This window comes from Schistocerca cancellata, chromosome 4, assembly GCF_023864275.1.
Source record: "Schistocerca cancellata isolate TAMUIC-IGC-003103 chromosome 4, iqSchCanc2.1, whole genome shotgun sequence".
Lineage (NCBI taxonomy): Eukaryota > Metazoa > Arthropoda > Insecta > Orthoptera > Acrididae > Schistocerca > Schistocerca cancellata.
The window spans coordinates 48661673-48685899 of NC_064629.1; positions in this window are offsets into that span (position 1 = coordinate 48661673).

Consider the following 24227-nt stretch of genomic DNA (forward strand, 5'->3'; position numbering starts at 1 on the left):
ATTTGAACCAGTCTGGTTTTGGCAGCCCAGCACGCCTATTCGACCACATGCTGCAGGCAAATCAATTTTTATACGACCCATACGGGCCTGCGGAACTAATTAGGATATGCATCACCAAATTGCCGATGCACTTGCGCCACGTCATTCTTGCGGGACGATGCAAAGAGGACGTGGAAACGTTTAAGACACTTCTCCAAGAGTTGGAATACGATACAGGAGAGTGCCCGCCTAATCAGGCACAAAGTTATTACGGGACACAGCAGTGCGATCGCAGTCGTGGCCGTAGTACTAATCAACGGCGTAACTGGTCGTCGCGACGCGAACGGAACAATAATCGGGACCGGCCGTATAGAAACTGGGGTAACAGTCGCGAACACAGGTGGAACAACGGAAATGATCGAGGACGTGGACAAGATCGTGAACGCTACAGGTGCGGCAACCAGAATCGATACTACGATGAATACGGTGGGAATAGGACTGTAGGCGGAGCACCTCATGATGTTGAAATTCGGCCAGCTAACCCTAGACATAATCCAGCAAATGGAAATGAACAAAGCCGGCAATGACAAAAGATCAGCGCAGAAGGCGCCCAATCGGAACAAACGAGCGACATGGCAAATGAGTAGAAAGGACAGTGAGAAGTAGAGAGGACGGTGAGGAGAAAGAATTGATTAGTTCAAATTTGTGACGTATGGATTTTGAATAATATGTTGGTAAAAATAACGATAAAGATGTTTCTATGTGATTGATTGAAGTGATGTTTTTAAATTTGTTTTCTTTCCTTGTGCAATTAGGATTTAGGTTGGTTCAAATGTGAAGATAAAAGGTTTCTTTGTGAACGAGTGAAATGCTGTTTATGGTTTTTTTGTGTAAATTGAAAAGAGTCGCTCCTGAGAGAAGCAAGATCTGTATTGAATTAATGCAAAACTCAGGGGAATATCCGATCTGTGGGTATTATGGGTCTGGCAAACCCAGGTCCCCAGCTGTTAGTAGCTTTGTTTCTGATTTTCTGCTTTCAGTGCTACTATCTATCTATTACTATTCTATATCTGTCAGTATAAATGAGGATCTCTTACTATACTATGCGTGCTGCATGAATATTTTAAGATAGGAGAACTCTGAGAAAGGAATGAGGAAGTTTACAATCTTGAAAACAGGATGCGATAATACGATTGTTTAACCATTGGCTTCCAAATATGCGATGATATGTTAATATTGACGATATATGTCTTTTTTGTTCTTTATAGCTGAGTACGTAAAGTGCTGTCTATGGATTTCGTAAGTATATTGATTCTCTTCAAGGTGAAAGAAGAATTGTGGTTTGTGTAATTTACGTGGCCCTGAAATATTATTGTGGTAGTCAATTACGAGCAGTTTTTCAGCAAATGGAGAATGGAACAGAAATATGGATCCTTTCTGTAGTCTTGATTGATGTTGAGCCAAAGCCTGAAAAATTATTCTGCGTTAATACTTGTCCTAGAAAAGCGACGTTGATGTGTTTTGCTGATGCTGTGAGCATTACAGCTTACTGTTTTGGCTGGTGCGGGATGCACTGCAGCCTATATGATTTGTACTGAGGAAATTTCCCTCTTGAAGGTAGAGGAAGATTAAATAATTTTGATTATGGGACCGAAGGAAAGCTTGGTTTAAGGTAATAAGGATGAAGCAAAACATTTGTCATTTAAACTACAGGAGGATTCGGATCTTTTGTGTCTGTTGTAAGTTCAATATCTTAAGATGAAACTGTTTTACAGAACAGAGGAGACCACAATTTTGCCATTCATGAGAAATGAATCCAGAATAACCACCACAGGCGAAATAACTGATTTGGAAGCGAAAGGTAACTTAAAGAAGGAACGAAATGGGTAATAAAATGTAGTGTAACCTGTATAATGAAAATATTTTTACCCGTCTCAGAGTCATCTGTGTGATTAATTCTTGTGATAACGTAATTTTAGATGAAATTTTCTTACTGTTTTATGTGTGAATATATGAGTATGATAAATGTATAACTGCGCGTCTCTTATCAGGTGTGTCAACTGGTATAAATGTTTTGTCGTGTAAATAACCATTGTTCTTTTTACTGTGTGTGTTCAAGGAAAGTTTCTCCATATTTATAATGTGACAAGACATATGCCGCGAGCGTCAGGAAGAGGACGAATTAGAACAATGTTGTAGTGGTATAAAAACTGTGTTGGAGTAGCATTGAAGTTGCTTGTTGGATTAACTAGTAGTGGATTGAAGCAGAATTTTGAGTAATACATGTTTATGGGTAGTTAGTTTGTAGTATAGACAACAGGTGTGCATGTGTGTGTGTGTGTAAATAACATGTAAACCCTATGCTGTCCTGACCTATACTTCCACAAGGCATAATCCTATTCATTTTAGTGTATTAATAAGTAGCATTTGATTTATTAAAACACAAGTGAACCACATTAGTGATGTGGATTTAGATATTATATTGTCAGTTCATTTAATATTTATTTTTATACTGTCAAGTCATTTCACTTTTATTTTTTATATTGTCAAGTCATTTAACTTTTATTTTTATATTGTCGATTCATCTAACTTTTTTTATTAAAAAAAATTAAGTCTCACTTTTGTTGTTAAAAATTGTGAAAGACAATACTAAGTGGTATTATGTATGACATTTTGTGATCACATAACTATGATGAAAAATTTCTGTGAATGCAGTTGAGAACATGAAAGCGAACCGGCTAAACTCTTACGAGACAGCGGGATCAGCGAGGAGGAGGACTAGTTGTAAACAGGAGGGTTTCCCAGCAGGACACGCTGTCCACCGGGCCACTTCGGGAGCGCAGTCTACAACAAAAAAGGGCACGTGACAAACACTTTCCCTTGCACCTGGAGCTAATGGCCGGCCGCACCAGTGCGACCCTTCATGGAGGCAATGACCTCAGATGGCCGAGCGGTCCACCACGCAGAAATCCATCTGCTGGCAACGCACCACACGCACGCGACCGTGACGAGACGGCCGCGGTGAAACGACCGAAGACAGGGGATAAAGGGGCGTGGAGCCTTTTGATAGGTACTGTCCAGAGAAAATGGCAGACTTCAACGACGCCTATCAACATTTCCTGACGGATGCCCACTGTCAAGCGACAGCAAATCATAGTTTGATGTTCTCTGGTTGCTAAGGGTGGCACAAAGAAGAGCCAATAAGTGTCATCCTTGCCCAGGAATATCAAACCGGCGAGCCAATTGAGGATAACTCAAGAATTTAACAACACAAGGGGCGTGGAGCCTTTTGACACATACTGTTCAGAGAAACTGGCAGACCTCAACGACGCCTATCAACATTTTCTGGCGGATGCCCACTGTCAAGCGACAGTAAATCGTAGTTCGATGTTCGCTGGTAGCTAAGGGTGGCACAAAGAAGAGCCATTAAGTGTCATCCTTGCCCAGGAATAGCAACCTGGTGTGTCAAACGAGGATACCGCACGAATGTGACAACACAAACATGGAACCAAATCGAGATGTACGTGACACGGGCCATCAAGAGAAACTTCATGAGAGGGCAGAGACGGCGGGATTGCACGCAACAGACGGACAAAAATCCCTACTGACAGCTGCGGCGACGAACCCCCCCCTTCCCCTTATATTGTGCCTCGAAACAGTGGAACTACTGAGTGTGTCAGTGAACAGTGATTATACGGTTCTAAGTTCAATGCATATACGTGTGTTTCTGTCAGAGAAACTTTGAGTCATGTGTTTTGCAGGGGTTCGATTTATTGGTGTTCATTATACTGACTCTTGCATTTTGCAGGTGTTCTATTTATTGTTTTTTTTTTTAGACTTTGACTCTTGTATTTTGCAGGTGTTTTATTTATTGGTTTTTTTTTTTAGATGTTGACTATTGTACTTTCAGAGCTGTTTTATTGATCAATGTTTGTTCTTGTGTGATGTATTAGATTTGCGATATTTTGTTTCGTAATTCATTCCTGTGGCATTGCTTCGTTTATCAGTCAGATAGCTATTCATTCTCATTGGACTGTGCTCGATTAGCCTTTGCATGGGGCATATTTTTAGTGAAAACACCAGAAGGGTAACAATCACATAATTATTGTAGTTTCAGTATAATGACACACTGCTCATTGTTTGCTAACTAACTGAAATATAGTAGAGTGACTAAATTAGTGCCACAAATTATTAGTTTTATAAGATATAGATTTTTTTTGCGATAACCACTTTGTAAAACATGTTTTTTCTCTTATCTTTTATTTTTTGCTTTTGCGGATTGTGCATTGTAATGTTCTGCTTTTTAATACTGATGTTATTTTCATGTTTTTGTTAATAGCTGTGGCACCTTTGCTATTTTCATAAATTTTGCTTGCTAATAAACAGTCATAAATTTTCCTGTGATCAGTTGGCTCTTGCAATGAGCAAATACTGGTGAACTCCATAAGGGTAACAACCAGAAATTGTTTTCATATTAATGACACAGGGACCATTGTTTTTACTTGCTGACCGAATTAGGTCTACACGATCTTTTAAATAGGTGTCACATGTTGTGTTCTTTTTCTGTTTGAAATTGGTAGATTTTAAAGATTTGTTGAAATTATTGTGTTTTAGCAAGTTGCTGGTGACCTTTTGCCTTTTCTTTACACTTTTAGTTTAAGTAAGGTTTGAGAAGCCTGTTTGGGAATGTCCTAGCATGGCCAGAAAATTCCCTGCGCAGTCTTTTCCCGGAGCGTTGGGGTTATGAAAGGTCTCTGCTGGATTCCTTTCATGTTAATTTCTTAAATCTGTTGTCATTTACGGCATAAATTCCTCTTCTAAATTTACTGTGGCGTTTTTGACTATCTGGGAGGAGACTGAGTAATGGAACGTGTTCCTTTTACACATAAACAAGAACGATCTGTCACACTACTACACTTTAAAACACAGTTTATATGTAATTCATGTCACACAGTCTCATACGGAACCTACATCCGCTTTCTTTTATATACTGTATATGATAAGATACTGTCATCCCCCTTCCCTTCTGTGTGAGAGGATGAATGAGCAAATGTATTTCTAGTTGCATGCTTGAGGGTAGCAGACAAACCTGTCTGCTAGAGAATAGTAGGACCAACGTCGGAACAGGTAGCTACGCTTTCTAAAAGCAAAGAGGTTTCTATCCTTAGTATGGTCCTGTCCATCCCTTGTCATGGTGGTATAGGAAGCTGCCCCTCTGGCCACTTCTGTTTGTATTTGTGAGCCACTCTCAGGAAGGGACCAGGTCAGTCTGTCCGTGGCGAGCGTCTGAAGTGGTAAGATCTCTGGCTAAGCGCGTGCCTGCTAAGTCCGTAGGACAATGGATTTCTTAAGATCAGCCTAACTGAAAATTTAATCACCTTTATTTCAGGTTTAGCTCTAAAATATCTAATGTTATCTTAAATTGCTACGCAGGGTAATTCGAGTGTGAAGTTCAGAATATATTCCGGTAGTTGCTTTGTCACTACTTTGTGAGTAAAGTGGAGCCACGTGTTGATCATCAATCTTAAATGCGAATGTGCGTGAGATTATAACGTCTCGTCTTGACAATATTTTTCAATATAGCAACTTTTCTTTATGTTCAACCCACGTGGGGTGTACATTGTGAGACTAGTACCACGTGCTTATACAATTGTTTGACCCATCAGGTTAATAGTAAGACGATAGTAACCAGTTCAAGGTTTTTCTTTTGTAAATTGCTTTTCGATCTAATTTATTTTAATTATCAAAATTATTGTGGAGCTACACTCTTTGTGTAAACCAAGTTGACCACGTGAAGCATGTGGTGCAATCATCAAAGTGGCCCTCAGCTATTCTTTTCGGGAAGATTTCACAGAGAGTTAGTATGAATTTAGTATACCAGTGCGTGGTAATTACATGACGGACAGGATTGCGCTACGATTGTAACTCCTTTGGGTGAAAATTGAATCGGCTGGTTGTGGTTAATTTCCTCTTGCATATGTTTCAACGTTCTTCGTGTGTTATTTCATGAATGCAGTGTTGTATGTAGTCTCCCAATCTTGGCTCTCTATTTTATGTGTTCCGTAAGATTACAAACTCTCATTTTCACAGTCCTAAATAAGGCACCAGCTTAGTTATGACTCAAGTTTAATATGCTGAAATTTCAATGATCAATGTTAAAATAAATTTCCAAATAATTTATTTCTTTTTATTTAAAGTCTCCCTATATATATATATATATCACTGGTTGTCGTATGGCTATTAAAAGATTATAATTAATCTTAGTCTGGTTGGGAATTTGGTAAGCTAGACTAGATACCTGGTGAAACAGTTGCTCAGTAATGCAAGGTTAACTTCCCCAGACAGCTCACAGCTTTTAACCCGCTTTTATTGTCTATCAACACCGCAAGCAGAACGAATTAAAGCAACAACGTTACATACATCATTGCTAAAATAAGAAGCACGTGTACGGGTGCTATATGGTCAATTCATATACAAATTACTGATTTTTCTCACAATTACTTCGCTTGGATTTTCAAATTGTTATAACAGCAGTGCACGGAAAGAAATCTGTCCTTCTCTCGTTACAAACTTTCTATGAACTTTTCAGTCACTATAACAGAATAAGAAGCTCACTCTTTATGCAGTTATTGTTGGTCATCGAAACTTAACAATTATATAAGTCCCTGTCAACCATCACGATTTAAATGAAGTTACGTGTGAACATGATGTAGGAAGGAGGACTGGCGTTTGAAGTGTCGTCGACTACAAGGTCTTTAGAGACTGGGTACAAGTACGGATTGGGGAGTAATGTAGAAGATAAATGGTCGTGCCTTGGCAAAAGTACTGTACCCGGCATTTGCTTTAAGCGATTTAGGGAAATCACGGAAAAACGAAATATGAATGGCCAGAGAGGGATTTCAAACAGTCGTTCTCCAGGAAACAGTGTCTTAACCAGTTCGTCACCTCGTTCGGTGAACACGAAGTGTCAAACGTTACTTCCAGTCGTGGGACACAGATGAATTATTTTAATCTATCAGACATGGAGTGTCATCCCCTCACATATGACAGCTATCTTCTTGGCACAGTTCACACTGGAATCCCTCTATTCAATAGCCCGCACCCACCTGTAACTGAACAGTCTATCTAAAACCCTTAGCATGCGACAGTGAAAATGTCCTGATAGCTGTCTGGACAAAGCATTTCCTTTAAAGAGCAAATTTTATGTAATGTGTGGCACTGTGGTAAGATAAATGAGAAACTGTACTTGCCAATATCCAGAAGAAATTTTGACAAAGTTGTAGTCAGACAGTACACTAAACTGTGGGATTATCCGAATAATCTGCATATTCGTAAAGTATGTCACAAGGAAGTTGTGGAAGCTTGACTAGCTGATTTACCTTTAATGTCATTCGTAGTGTTTCAGCGATGTGTGTCAGGAATTACCACACCTATCTGAGGATGGTACGACTGAAGAATAATTCTCTATAGGACACTGTAGAAAGAAGAATTTGTATAATTTTATCGGCATAATTTTTATATGATACAAATGTGGAATAATTTAATATTTTTTTTTAATTTTCCTGCGGAAGGTGCGTTCTCTGAGTTTTAAGATAAATATATATTTTGTGACAAATAACACCCATTTTTCAACTCCTGACGCTGGAGTTTGATAGAATACCGCCTCACTGATATTAAATAAGTATGCGAAAAACCACGGTCTTGTTATTTGAATGTTCTCTCTCTCTCTCTCTCTCTCTCTCTCTCTCTCTCTCTCCCTCTCCCTCTCTCATGTTACACTTTTTCTTGAGGGGTGAGCGGGAGATGGGGGAGGGGGAGGGAGGGAAGGTAATATTCAACAACAGAGAACAATACTTAATTAAGTTTGAGTCGGACGAGATCATAAATCAGCAACGTGGTGGATAATTTACATTTTCTAAAATCTCTTACAATGATTTATGATGTCTTTCCATCTTAAGCCCTTTTAGATGATAACTCCTGGTCCGTTGGTTAAAGGGCTACCATGACATGCAGTGCTCTTAATTTGGAACGGGTACTCTGTAGAACCAAGTTCACTCTGAGTGATTTTTAGTTCATTTCATACATTCAAGTAGGCGAATACTTGGTTGGATCCTAATTTCTGCCTCATTAATTTGTTTTAGAGACTGTGATAATGTGTCCATGCTATCATTTTTCTGGAAGAATTCGAAATATTGGTATTAATCTGCTATAAATGGAAACAATAAAACTGTGAATGTTCTGTAGAATACCAACAATTTTTTGCTTCTGATTTATAATTATGACGTTTTGCTTCGTGACCACCGCTCCCAGCAGTTACTTACAGCGATTACGCTCATGTGACTGTTGCGAAATCTGAATAGACATCATCTTCCAGATGCAGAAACACGCCTTCCAACTTTCGTTTATGTCGCACAATCCCTTGTCAGTCCTATGATTTTTTTGCGTCCGTGTACTTGCATACGTTGGTCGCACATGATCTTGAGACTTACATGCGGTTACCACATAAGTATGATACACCACACAGATAGTCGTAATCTCTAGTGCTTTGCTCACAAAGCGTATAAGTTTTAACACCTCGTCTCCTAATATGATGTCCTCCTCGCCGTGTCCGGCGACAGCGACTCCGTCAGTCTTCTCTGTCCTTGTTGTGGTAGGCTCGGATGTGGCTCGCGAATCCGAATTTCGCTTTGAATATCCTGTTGCATGGAGCACAGTGAAGTTGACCAGCAGAGTTGTAAGTATACGTGTAGACAGGCTTGAGCTGAGATTTTCGGAGCTCTCTTTTAGCATCCTGGTCCATTACACGCTATTGCTCGAATTGTTCGATGCTCTTATGTACAGTTGATCGCCACTCCGATCGGCGCAATGCTAGCTCCTCCCAACGGTTGCTTGGGATGCCACAGGCTGCAAGGTGGCGTTTAATGGTGTCTTTATATCGCAGGTGTTGACCACCTTTCCTCCTCTTCCCGCACGAGAGCTTCGAGTAGAACACCGCTTTAGGTAGCCTACTGTCATCCATGCGTACTATGTGACCACTCCACCTCAGTTGATGTTTCATTATTAAAGCTTCAATACCAGCCAGTTTCACGCGGCGAAAAATCTCCGTGTTTGGGACACGGTCTTCCCATTTGATGCGCAGAATTGATCTCAGACATCGAAGATGAAATTTATCTAGCTTCTTAATGTCAGCTTTGTAACAGCACCAGGTTTCCGAGACATAGAGTAAGGTGGATAATACTAATGCTTTGTAGACTGCAATTTTTGTTTGTAGTTTGAGATCATGTGATTTCCATACTCGGTCATTAAGCTTACCGAAGGCTGAGGCTGCGCTGGCTATACGCGCTGCGATTTCCGATGTCAGGCTGTTGTCACTTCTAATTTGGCTTCCCAGGTATTTGAACTTTGACACATTTTGCAAGGGTTTGTTATTTATCTCAATACTAGAGTCATCTGCATTAAGACCTCTAAGTGGTTGTTTAAGAACTTGCGTCTTAGTGATGCTAATGGCTAAGCCAAATCTTCTGCAGGAGGCATTTAGCAGGTTTATGTAAGTCTGAAGAGTTTCGCAAGAATTAGCCATCATGCATACATCATCCGCGTAGAGAATCTCTAAGATGGATAGTTTGGTTACGCGACTTTTTGTTCTGAGGCGAGAGATGTTGAAGACACTTTTGTCTATCCTTGTGTCGAGACTAATTTGATTACTACAGGCTTTGGTCGCGTCTCTCATAACAACTGCGAAGTAAAGTGAGAAGAGTGTGGGAGCCAGAACACAGCCTTGTTTTACACCACATGTCACGGGAAACTGTTCTGAGAGCTTGTCCTCATGGCGGATTTTTGCCATCATGTTTTCATGAAACTGCCGAATCAAACTGACAATTTTGTCAGGGCACCCAGTTTTCTTTAGTATGATCCAGAGAGCTTCCCGTGGGACACGATCAAAAGCTTTTTCCAGGTCTACAAAGCACATGAACAAAGGCCGATGTTGCTCTAAGCTTTTCTCTTGCATTTGTTTGACAACAAATATGGCATCCACTGTGCCTCTGTTTGGGCGAAAGCCACACTGGGTCTCTGGTAGCAGTTTTTCTGCAAAGTGTGTTAACCGGGTGTTAATTATGTGGGCAAGGACTTTTCCCGCTGCTGAGAGAAGAGAAATGCCCCTGTGGGAGCTGCAGTCTGATATGTCACCCTTGCCTTTATAGATCTTGGAAATACAAGCATCTTTCCAGTCTTGTGGAATCATTTCATACTACCAAATCCTTAAGATCAGAGCAAACAATGGTTTCTTGATGTTTGGCCCCCCATATTTATATAGCTCTGATGGCAAGTTATCTAATCCTGCTGTTTTGTCATTTCCAGTGCTGAAATGAATTCATTGTAGGAAGGGGCATCCGCAAGTTGTTCCTCAACTGGCAGGTCTTCAAGTGCTTCTATGTATGGAATATCGGTTGTCTGATGGTCGGGATTAAGAACGTCATTAAAATGTTCCGCCCACCGAGACAGGATGTCACTCTGTTGCGTCAGCCGACAACTTTCATCTTTGTTATAGACTGGTGCTATCTTCCCAACTCTTGGACCAAAGATAGTTTTCAGGGACTCAAAGAATCTGCCCGTTTGGTGTGTGTCGGCATATAGCTGTATTTCATTTGCTTTATTTGCCCACCAACTGTCTTTGAGAGCACGTACCTTCACTTTCAGATTGTAATGCGCTGCTCTACGCTTGTTATCATCAGGGGTGCGAAGAGAGGTTCTGAAATCATTAATTAGCTTTCTGATCTCTGGATCTGAGTCGTCATACCAGTCCTGGTGCTTCTTCTGAGGCTTTCCCAAGACTTCTGAAGCACAGCCACGCAGTCTGCTAGCGTATGCACTCCACTGTTCATCTACAGGGGCAGATTCAGATATCAAAAGGCCATCGACACCAAATTTTTCATCCAGTTTTGCTCTCATAGTCTGATCATTGGCCAAGATTTTGCAGGACAATTTTGTTGGTATTTTGTGTGAAGCTATAGCTGGAAAGCAACATAATCATCATTGGAGACACTATAAGTAACTCCCCCCTCCCCCAGGTGAATGCTCATCCTAGCCACAATCTCCATAGTAATCGTTTCTCCCAAGGAGCACTCTGCACACGACTTCATGATTGACAGCGAGCATCCAGAATACTTAAATAAGCATTTCGGATTGGTGTCTTACTTCAAAACATGAAGCAAAAAAAGTTGTGTGGAAGTAACTTCGTATTTTTCCCCGAAAGAGCATTTTGCTATAGCATACTGCCTTCTAGTGAGAGGAACCGTTCAAAAGCCAGTACTTAATGAAAATTCTCAGAAGATGTTCTAAATATCCTCATCTTGCTTCTATTAACGTTAGAACACGTATAATGAACTGCCGCATCCTTTAAAGGCCCCCGAGCGGTATCGTAAGTTATCGCGGGACTACATGACATGCTGATTAAACGGCTCCGTATATGAGATGTCCACAGCATAAAATGATTCTTATCCGATCCCTATGGACGAAAATCGGGACCGTTGACGCCAAACAAACGTGCAAGCCATGTTATTCTTCCTCCCCTATCTACCTGTCTCTGTAAACATCGGCCAATACATCCCGAACAGTGGACTACAATTCATCATCATGGAGTTAGTTGTTACTATTACTTGGAGGCAAATTCCGTACACTGTTTGGAAGAACTCATCAGCAAGTTGAGCTTTATTCATAATATCACACAAAACGTTCTTCCAGAAGTAACTAAAAAAGGGTTTCTGGACATATATCTACATCACATTTTTCTGTACTTCGTGTAGAGGAAACTTTCTCCAAAATTTGTCTGAGTACTTTTAATTCATCCCGTATTTCAAAATGCACAGTAGGTGCTCTTGATCGACATACAAAGTGCTAGCCTGCCCGAGACATAGATCTACGGCGCTCTTAGCACAGATAAAGGGAGATTTGGTTGGTTGGTTGTTTTGGGGAAGGAGACCAGACAGCGAGGTCATCGGTCTCATCGGATTAGGGAAGGACGGGGAAGGAAGTCGGCCGTGCCCTTTGAAAGGAACCATCCCGGCATTTACCTGGAGCGATTTAGGGAAATCACGGAAAACCTAAATCAGGATGGCCGGACTCGGGATTGAACCGTCGTCCTCGCGAGTGCGGGTTCAGTGTCTAACCACTGCGCCACCTCGCTCGGTAGGATAAAGGGAGAAAATTATGTCTATATACAGGGGGGAAAATATGCATGATAAGGGGTCTCAGTCAACGCAGTGCTACAGAGTCTCCTGGTTTCTAACAAACATTACATCTGGCAGTACCAGGGGCTGGGGAAGGCGCTGATCCATGGCCCCAGCCGCCCACGCAGGTCTTATACATTCATCGAAGTGAGGTCCGAAAGGTGTACAACTCTCTTAATAGAATCGCAGATTTTCCGAATCGATTTGAGGCGGATTACTCCAGGAGCCAAGTAAGTACGCTACATCCGTGGAGAATTCAGCAAACCACACATACACTGTATCTCAGAGTTGTGTTCGTGGTCACTTACAGTACTGGTGTCCGACAATATTTTATGGGCGGACATGGAAATATATTTGAAATGCCAATAGATCCTTCAATCTGCAATATGCTCAATAAAGTCTTATTTAATCCCACACTAACATTTGAAATGCGAAGACATCACATCTGGCCTGTACCCTACTGCAGAAACTGAACCATCGTCTCATAAGGAGTTCTGACGGAAGTGCAGAGGGAGTACCAAGGATTGCGACTCTCGTACGAGTAGCTAAGGGTACAGCAAAAACAAGCGATGCACGGTATTCAGGCACTAGTACATATAAAGAGGGGATGGTGGCGACAAACTGCTAAAAACAGTATTTGGCAGATCAGACAGTGAGAACATTCGGAATCTGAACGATACCGTTGGACAGAGGAGGTATATCCTCCCATCGTCCTGTACTATGACGTAACGTAACTCATCAGTCCACACGTTGTTCCCTGCTTCCAAAGTTCAGTGATGAGGGTCCTGCACCTACACTAAATTATGTCTCTTTCCCGTGAAGTTAGCAAAGGCATTCTTGTATACAGGCAGCTTCCTTGCCCAATATTGACAAGATGGATTAAATTTATCGCTCATTCGATATTATATAGCACTGTAACACAGAATGGTCTGCTCCGGTGAGCCCCCTTTTATACAGCGAAAGTACGAGGTAGCCAAGCACTGCACCACTCATTCGTCACTTGTTCAAAACGACCAGTGGTCCAAGCGGTAGCGGAAGCAGTTCCAGTTTTATTTTGATCGCGATACTGACAATCCTGCGAGCTTGCGAGACAGGGCGATGAGCAACAACCGGATCGTATCCGCGTGACGGGTTAACGATAGTCCGTGCCAGGACTTTAGGCGGCTTTCTACCCTTATTTAGAAAATTACGAGCCTGTTACACATCTTCGCCTCCACAAATACGATGAGCAAACAGTTAGGAAGAGGGAAACCAACAGAACAAAGTTTACGTTATTCATAAACTGATGGCGCACACGTCTTCTCTCCCTTAGGCTCACAACTGTGGTGACAGGAAATGCACCCGGATACAAAGCTGAGATAACACAGATTTGCCAAATCATGAAAACAGCGGACCCCGTATGACCGGATAAAGCAGTGGTTCGCAACGTTTCTTAGACCATTAGTCATGAATGCAAGTGTGTGTGTGCATCGCAAGTGGTACTCACAAGTTCTTCTCAGATAAGAAAGCTAACTATCCTCAGTGAGGGTAGACACCTGTTATAAAACGTACTTACCCTGCATTACTCCTCTCCATTGCGGCACTAGCTTAACCTGCATACTGCAACGCCATTTAACATCAACCACGTTAAAACGTGTACACAATACTTACTTTTCGGAAATCACTTGATTGCTGCACACCTTATTTCTGAACTGGCAGAAATTGGAAGACTACTGGCAGTTAATGCATTGTGTCTGACCACCACTAATAGTAATAATAATAATAATAATAATAATAATAATAATAATAATAATAATAATATTGTGTACAGCAATGTAGTAGCCGTTATGTACTTATTGTTGTCTCGTTCTCTCAATTAATTGATTTATCTGTTTCGAAGCGAGTAGTGAAGCAATTTCTGGGCTACTGCAGGTGTTATCTACAACTTGGAGAAGACGTTTTCCTGATATATTTAGCATTTGTTACGAATATGTCTCATTTTTATCATCAGCGATGTGGGCGACAAAGCACACATATATGTGTAGTGAGTGGGTTATATGAGGAACCTGTAAAGTCCATCGCATTAATGCTACTAATTCAGAAAAAGTAATTATTTAATTGATAAGTTATATAATCAGTATTAGAGTCTTATACAATTGTGACAATAATAATGCTCTTTCGAAAATAATTTATTTTCGTGTCTGAAACAGAATCGAATCATTTACTTTTTACCCCTCAGAAAATGTCATTTTACCCCTCAGGGAGTAATTAGCCCCAGGTTGGGAACCACTAGGATAAACGCTAGGAAAGAGAGATTCACAGTAGATACATGACACAGCGGTCCGTGAAATGTCATCACTTCTAGCACACAGACTACTATGTATTTAACTTCGGTGATATGTTATAATAAAATGCTGACACAACATAACGTCAGAAAACAGAAAGATCATGCCACACGTCAAACTACCACATTCGGCAAGGTGACATCACCGCTGCTCTCAAACAACGCACCTACGTCCATCATCGAAATCCCAATTCTTATTTTATACTACATCTCTCATTCCTCTGATGTTGCTAAATTATAGGAACGGAAACAAGCTAGGCTCATTATTTTAGTTAAACGCTAGGTCGTGTGCTGACACTATCATAATAAAAGCTGTGAGCATTACGTTTTGTACAGGTGTCTCATCGAGCTGGTGGAGGAAATCTTAAGGTCGCAGAATTTTCCCTTTGGGTTTTTTAGAAGTTAAAGGATAGCTAGTACCATTAAATGCAACTGTGAGGCCGCTCCTTATCTCAATAGCTAAATTAATTCTTAATTTCTTTTTTGGCATCAGTTAGCTACTACACTGAGAGTCTCAGACCCACTGTAACAGACCGAGTTTTCAACAAAACGATGTGATATAAATTCATTAGGACAAATGTGTTTTGAGCAAACATATAAAATTAATGCATTGCAAGGAGTCTGTCTAAAAGCGATTTATTTATTTAAGGGCGGTTCAACTTGACAGCGTTAGGAAGATTATTAAACTGATTCAACATATCAACAGATTTTCCAGTAAAAAAAAAAGTCCAGTTTAGGTAGTTTTGTTTAGTGACACTTGTTTTGCACCATCTTCCTACCCCCAGTTCTGAAGATGAGTTTACTTCTTCCACTATCCAGCAGGTTTCTGCTAATGTGATGTTCATCATTCAGTTAGTTCTTCGTGGATTGATCAAAAAACTTTTTGTCTGAAAAAGATCCGAAGTTTTTCGACAAATATTGCTGATATGGTGGACTTGGTACACATTGAAGTTATTCTCATATTCGTGCGGAAACACAATAGCATTGTTAGCAGCCGCAAGCGGAAGACGTGCTTAGTTGGTGCTCCACAATTTGCACAATTCTGGATGTGATAAACTGACATTGCAGTGTATATCCTGGCACATCAGTTCAGAATCGTTCATAAATTCAGATAAACAAAAAATCTGCTGAATACAATGACGAAAGTCATGGGATGGCGAAATGCACATGTACAGATGGCGGTAATATCGTTTACACAGCGTATAGAAGGGCAATGCATTGGCGGAGTTGTCATCTGTACTCAGGTGATCCATGTGAAAATGTTTCCCACGTGATAATGCTTCCACGAAGGGAATTAACAGGCTTTGAACTCGGGTTGGTAGTTGGAGCTAGGCACATGGGACATTGCAATTTCGAAAATCGTTACGGAATTCAATATTCCGAGATGCACAGTGTCAAGAGCGTGCCAAGGATATCAAATCTCACGCATTTCCTCTCACGACGGGCAACGCAGTGGCTGACAGCCTTCACTTAACGACGTTTGCATAGAGATGTCAGAGCTATCAGACAAGCAACACTGCGTGAACTGAGCGCAGAAATCAATGTGGGACATCGGCGAATGCATCCCTTAGGACATTGCGGTGAAATTTGTCCTTAACGGGTTATGGTAGCAGAAGACCGACTTGAGTGCCTTTGCTAACAGCACGACATCCTCTGTAGTGGCTCTCCTGGGCCAGTGACCATATGGGTTGTACCTTAGACGACCCGGAAACCGTGGCCTGGACAGATCAGTCTCGATTTCTTCTGGTAAGAGCTGATGGTAGAGTTCGATTGTGACGAAGCCACGGACCAAAATTATCAACAAGGCACTGTTTAACCTGATGGTGGCTCCATAGTTGCGTGGGCCGTGTTTAAATGGAACGGACTGGGTTTCTTAGAACAACTGAACCCATTGTTGACTGGAAATGGTTATGATCGGCCACTCGGAGATCATTTGCAGCCATTCTTGGACTTCATGTTCCCAAACAATAACGGAATTTTTATGGATGACGATGCGCCATGTCAGAACATTCTGGGCAATTCGAGCGAATTATCTGGCCACCTGGATCGCCCGATATGAATCCCTTCGCACATTTGTGGGACAAAATCGAGAGGTCAGTTCGTGCACAAAATCCTGCACCGGCAAGACTTTCGCAATTATAGCTATAGAGGCAACATGGCTCAGTATTTCTGCACGGGACTTATGAGTCCATGCCACGTCGAGCTGGTGCACTACGTCGGGCGAAAGGAGGCCGACCCGGGGTTAGGAAATATCCCATGACTTTCTTCAGCTCAGTGTACATAGGGTGACTGCGAAGAGTCGACAGACGCCTGTTTTCCGGTGTTTCGGCAGACTTATGCAATATCGTTTTTGCAGTGTGTGGATGAAGTTGCCTCCTCAGATGTTTTATGCGACAGCCAATGACAACGGAAAGCGTCGATTTGTTTCCCGTGACCACTCGACAGAGCAGTCACAGATTAGTCAAGTGCGATGCTCGTTTTATCGACATGTATTAACAGAGACAGGAAAACACGAAGAGCAACCAATGCTCCAGCAACGACTGAATAACTGCGCCACAGTGGCGCGCAAGTCCCTGCTGCAGTGCCGATATTCTTCCTGTTTTGCTGTCCCTGTCAGTACGTACTGATGAAATGAACTTCGCACTTGACTAACATACGGCCGGTCTATCGAATGGGTTCTTAAAATTGCGGTTTAAAAAACAATGTCTTTTTGTAACAGGAAACAAACCAACGCTTTCCTTAACACTTGGCATCGCATGAAAGACGGGGTGAGCCAAATGTTTTGGACTGACTCGACTTACACATTGTAAAACCTAAATTGCAAACTCCAGAGTAAATGAGCCTAACGACTCTTAGGAGAAAGACCATTTATAGGGAGGCTTCTGAATTTTCCTCTGTGTGAGACTTCATGTGCCAGACAAGCCCTCTTCTAAATTCTAGATTCTGATATTTTAGTGCTTGTGTCCTTTTCACATATTTTGTATTTCAGAACATCCACGAATGCCGTGAAAAATTTATAGCACGTAGTCAATTGTAAACTTAAATTGTGCATTTTATTATCTTTTGACAACAGTATCCTCGCTCAAAAACAATCGTTCCTTTATTTCATTGTTTAATTACGGTGAATAAAAAGATACTTCTGAGAATTTTCGGACTCTCCTAAACGTATATTTTTGAGAATTTTCTTACGTAACAATGGATATGTATAGCTTATTTTGTAGTAAACCGTCCTTTGTGATCTACAGTTACTGTAAATATTTAAAGTATCTTGTCGTATTAGTTTTCTCTCATGAGAGTATATAGTCTGAGTTCATCGCAAATTAACGCTGTTGCCAAAATTATTTGTGACTTTAACGTCAAAAACTTTTCAAAGAAACAGTAAATTTCATAGTACGTATTTCTGTTGTCGTAATAGATGTCTCATTTTGGCTGTTATTCGCTTCAATTCTAAAAAGCTACTGGTAATACTCGTAAAATATTAGACCCATAAATTAAAAGAGAATCAGCAAGCTGAGTGAGCCGCGGTTCATCGGTCCCTAGACTTACACACTACTTCATCTAACGACAACACACACACACACGCACGAGGGAGGACTCGAACTTCCGGCGGGTCGGGCACCGCAGTCCATGACATGGCGCCTGAAACCAAGCAGCAATCATTTAAAAAAAGGACTCCGTCTTCAGGCCACAAGTGGCCCATCGGGCCCATCCGACCGCCGTGTCATCCTCAGTTGAGGATGCTTATAGGAGGGGCGTGTGGTCAGCACACCGCTCTCTCGACATTATGATGGTTTTCTTCGACTAGAGTCGCTACTATTCGGTCGAGTAGCTCCTCAATTGACATAACGAGGCTGCGAAAAACAGCAACAGCGCATGGCGGCCCGGACAGTCACCCAGCCAAGTACCGGCCACGCTCGATAGCGCTTAATTTCGGTGATCTGACAGGGACTGGTGTATCAACTGGGGCAAGTGCGTTGCCTGCAATCATTTAAGATTTTATATTTAAAAGCCAATTGAAAATTTTTTAATCTTAATGTTTTGATTATTAATATACTTCAGATACCTGTTAATGGTTGGTTGGTTTTGGGGAAGGAGGCCAGACAGCGAGGTCATCGGTCTTATCGGATTAGGGAAGGACGGGGAAGGAAGTCGGCCGTGCCCTTTGAAAGGAACCATCCCGGCATTTGCCTATACCTGTTAATGTTTGACTAATTGGTTGGTTTCTTTACTGTTTAAAAGATCTTTTGCTGACGTCAATTGCTAACCTCATTTTCTCGTTAATATTCAATAAGTTGTTTAATTTGTTATTTGTTTCTAAAAAACTACTTTATTTAAAAATAATATTGTTAACTTTTATTTAAATGAATGAAAGATTACACACGTTTTAAACTGTGAACGCTACTTTCTTGCCTTCTGGTCCAGTTCAACCGCTCAACAGTGTATTAAGCTACTTTAGGGTACCTACGCCCAGACCACTTAGTCTGGCGTTAATATTTTACGGTTCTGTAAAATACTGGACCAGCCACAACACAGACCCATTGTGAATGTGGTTCTTGGGTATGGGATGTGTTAGCCGCTGTTCGTAAGCAGCTCGAAGTCGCCTCGACTGGTGTCTAGTTAATTGAAGCTGCAGCAAATGGCTTTGTTGGGATGGCTGCCGAGAGTCATGCCATACGGGTAGTAAAAATACTTCAAGTACTATTCTCTCCTTTGGATACTTTCTCTTCTCCAGGAAGTGCTAGATCAATCACTACTCGCCCACTTGACTGTTAGTATCGTGTCAGGTGAACGTCTAGACGCAGAAAGGGACCAGGGACGACTCTGGATGTTACATTCACCATCACAACCAACAAGTCTGAGGTGCTGTCTTCCACTGAACCTGAAACTGAGCTAATGAGACTCAGTCTCACCTGCTAAAAAACGTGGTGTGAGTCACGTCACGGAGAGCCAAACTCAAAAGGGTAGGAAGTTCAAAGATGAGCAACACATTGCTACCGTTATGGAAATGGCAGCAAGGGATGGGAAGGAACACAAGGTGTACGCAATGTCTTGCTGAAGACGCTATTCTGGCAGCATTGAGGGAGTATGGTACAACTGGCTGCAGATTGTGACGCACATTGCAACAAATGATGCCTGTCATCCAGGCTTCGAGGTTATATTTGGATAATTCTAGCGAATGGCAGAGAAGACAGAATACTATCCTTGCTCATGGAGTTTCAACAAAGCTCATAATCTGCAGCTTTGTCCCTAGAACAGGGCGTGTCCCCCTGGTTCCGCGCCGAGTGGAAGGATTCATCTACACCTACATCTACATGGTTACTCTGCAATTCACACTTAAGTGCCTGGCAGAGGGTTCATCGAACCATATTCATACTACTTCTCTACCATTCCACTCTCGAATGGCGCGTGGGAAAAATTAACACTTACATCTTTCCGTTCGATCTCTGATTTCTCTTATTTTATTATGATGATCATTTCTCCCTACGCAGGTGGGTGTCAACAAAATATTTTCGCATTCGGGAGAAAAGTTGGTGATTAAACCAGAGACTATGAAAGGACAAGCTAACCCGCGATTTCCATGTCTTGCGCCATTGGATTGAGAAATGTATTGTCGCCCTAAACGGATCAGATGTGCACTACACGTCAGAGGTAGTTGACTATAACAACTGACGAAGCAATCTCAATAAAGTGCGAGAGTTTCCAAATACTCCAAAAAAAAAAAAACGGTTCAAATGGCTCTAAGCACTATGGGACTTAACATCTGAGGTCATCAGTCCCCTGGCGTAGAACTACTTAAACCTAACTAACTTAAGGACATCACACACATCCATGTCCGAGACAGGATTCGAATCTGCGACCGTAGCAGCAGCGCGGTTCCGGACTGAAGCGCCTAGAACCGCTCGGCCACAGAGGCCGGCCACTCCTAAAAAGCAACGAAAATAACATGATAATATCAGTCAAATTATCCATTTGTGTAAATGGTATCAGTAACTGTTGTATAAAAATTTATTAATACTAGTATTGTATATACGACTACTAAATGTGCTTTTTTTTACGATACACGTGTCGTTGTATTCAGATGAAACACTGCCAACTGTAAGATTTACTCGTCTGTTTTGCCGGCCGCTGTGACCGAGCGGTTCTAGGCGCTTCAGTCCGGAACCGCGGGACTGCTACGGTCGCAGGTTCGAATCCTGCCTCTGGCATGGATGTGTGTGATGTCCTTAGTTAGGTTTAAGTAGTTCTAAGTTCTAGATGATTGATGACCTCAGATGTTAAGTCCCATAGTGCTCATAGACATTTGAACTCGTCTGTTTCTGGCTTTTAATGTGTAATTGATATCTGCATTCACGATATACTTGAATTTTCCTCTTTCATAGTGGAGCTGTAAATAAAAAATCGAAAGAAATTGTTTGATCATAACCGGCGAACAGTGAACAATGAACAATAAAGTCTACTTGTGAGCCAATATTTTTCGGACGGCTAGTAACACAGTTCATGGGCAGTTATAGGGCGGAAGTAAGCGAGGGGAAGGGCTGTTTTCCCATTCTTCTGAGATGCCTACTGAACAGCAAATTGGTTAAATCCCGAAATTTACAGCAGTCAGATTTTTCAGAAAAATTTAAGCGTATATGGAAAGAATAGACTAATGAAAAATGGAGGTGATGCGTTTCTCACAGCAGACAAGAAACTAAAGTCCACAGAGATAGAAATTGAACGTACATGCGATATTGTTGGGGCAAGACTCAATATCAGGGCTAGGAGTAAAATTATAATTCGAAACATCTATGGATTACCAGACTCACTTCCTAATGTATGAGAAAACCTTAGATAAAACCCCAGTTGGCTAGTAAGTAAGTTCACAAGTAGTGCTGTAGTCATCAGAGGAGACTTTAATCAGCCAACAATTAATTTGGATAATTACGATTTTACAAAATTGTTAAGGGTTTCGTGGCCACTTGTTGACAAACTGCCTATTGGCTTCTGTCTCGGGTTCTTCGGCCGACGTTCATCTAATGATTTTTCTGACGTTTCGGTGGTGAACTGCCACCGGCAATGGAGGGTGAAGCTTTGACAATGCCAGCCATTCGTGCTGGCGAAACGTCAGAAAAATCATTAGATGAACGTCGGCCGAAGAACCCGAGACAGATGCCAATAGGCAGTTTGTCAATTACGGTTTTGTTAGTGATGGGTGTGACAAGATATCATACGGAACATTACTGTATGCATTCTCTGAAAATTAAGCTAGAACAGATAATTCGGAACCCCACTGATGACAGAAGTAGTTCGGATCTCATGGCAACAAACAGACCTGGCCTCTTTGAGGATGTCCACACTGAAAATGGTATCAATGACCATGTGGTAGTTCAAACAGCAGTGATTACTGAAGTACAAAGGGCAACTAAAACAAGTAGAAAGATTTATATGTTCGGTAAACTAGATGAAGAAGCAGAAGTATGACATCACAATTAGGAACTTAAAACTCTTAACGCAGGACAGGAGCATACACATCAAGTATGGCTTACGTTTGAAAGAATAGTTGGCCATGTACTGGACAGATATTTATCTATTAGACTATTTCATGATAGGATGGACCCTCCTATGGTATGCAGTCACTATAAAGAAACTTCTAATGCAAAAGAGACCCGCATAACAGGTGTACAGGTGTAAAACAAAGATAATGCATTGACTGTCAAAAGGGCAATGCGTGAAAACTTCAATAAATGTAGCAGAATAGTATCCAAAGATCTTTCACAAAACCCGAAAAAGTACTGGTCGCATCTAAAGGCTGTTAGTGATACAAAAGGTAGTGTCTAAGCACTCCTGTGCGAGACAGTAACTGAAAGTCGAGGTAATAAAGCCAAAGCAGAAATGATGAAGTCAATTTTTAAAGGTTCCGTTACATTTGAAAACACAGGAATATTGTTCCAATTTAGTTCTCGCACCATTGTAAAGACGAGTGAATTGGGTATTAGAGTCAGTGGCATTGAAAAACATGTGGTACAGTAAAAACTGAACAAACCTCCAGGGCGAGACGGAATTCCTATTAAAATCTGTACCTTATTTGCGGCTTAGTTAACCCCTTTTTTAACCATAATATACCATAAAACTCTCAAACAAAAAACTGCGCCCAGTGGATAAAAGAAAGAACTGGTCACAACCATCTATAAGAAGAGCAGCAGAATTGCTCGACAAAACTACCGTCCAGTATCATTCACATCCATCTGTTGTAGAATCTTATAACTAATTACGAGATCAAATGTAATGAGGTACCTCGAAAAGATAGACCTCCATTCCAACCAGCACGGATTCCGGAAACATCGATCATGTGAAAACCAGCTCGTGATTCTCTCATATGACATCCTGAAAGCTGTGGATCAAGGCAATCGGGTATATGCAGTGTTTCTTGTGTCCAAAATGTATATGAGTAAGTACCACACATACGCATACACTTATTACTGAATGTAAGATCATCTGGGATATTAAGCGAGATTTGTGGCTGAATTAAGGATTTATTGGTTGGGAGGACACAGCACGTTATCTTGGATCGAGAGTCATCGACAGATGTCGAAGTAACTTCACATATGACCCCGCGATGTGTGGCTGTTCGTGTACATAATATTAATGTGAGCGGCCTTCCCACAGTGGTAACGCCGATTCCCCTCGGATCACCGATGTTAAGCGCTGTCGGTTTATCTAGTACTTGGATGATTGACCTTCTGGGCCTGTCGATCACTGTTGGTTTTGTGGCGGCGTTCGTAGCAATAAACACTTCGCTGTAGAAACGGCTTACGAAATCACCGCCACACTTTTAATAGCGGGCCGACCGGTCCGCTGGAACAGTGAACAGAAACATGAAAACCCAAACACTCTGATTAAATAAAAGTCGGTACTTATCTTTATTGACGAAGATACAGAAACACAGTAGTGAACTCCGCGTCTACAGAAGTCTGTCTAGTTCGAGTCGGAGCGGCTAGGTCAGCGTCGGCTGACGACAAACAACAACTCTGCTGCGATGAACACACAACTGACTAGCAAGTACACAAATCGGTGGCGAGTATACAACTGAGCGGCGAATACAGAACTGTCCTAGCGCTCGCGACTCCAGCGCTTACCTAGCCAGAAGCCAGCGGTGGCGCGCGCAGACTTGCGGCGATTTCCTGTATCGCTGGCGCTGCTTATGCGGACGGCGTCCGGACTTTGATGCTGCCAACCTTTTGGCAGCGGGCTCGGTTGGCATTACTGGCTAGGATATAACAGTTGGCAAGCTGAGGCAAATTGAGGGGCTACTTGACTGAGACATGGCAGTTCCGGTCACGAAATCTGACCACATGCGTGTCCATATCCGCATCCAGTGAGGACCATCGGCTGAGGACAACACCGCGATTGGTCGGTACCGTTGGGCCTTCCGTGACCTGTTCTGACGGAGTTTAGAGCGAGGGCGTATAGAGGGCATGCGGGAGGCCGGGTGGACGTACCGCCGAATTGCTCAACACGTGGGGCGTGAGGTCTCCACAGTACATCGATGTTGTCGCCAGTGGTCGGCGGAAGGTGCACGTGCCCGTCGACCTGGGACCGGACCGCAGCGACGCACGGATGCACGCCAAGACCGTAGGATCCTACGCAGTGCCGTAGGGGACCGCACCGCCACTTCCCAGCAAATTAGGGACACTGTTGCTCCTGGGGTATCGGCGAGG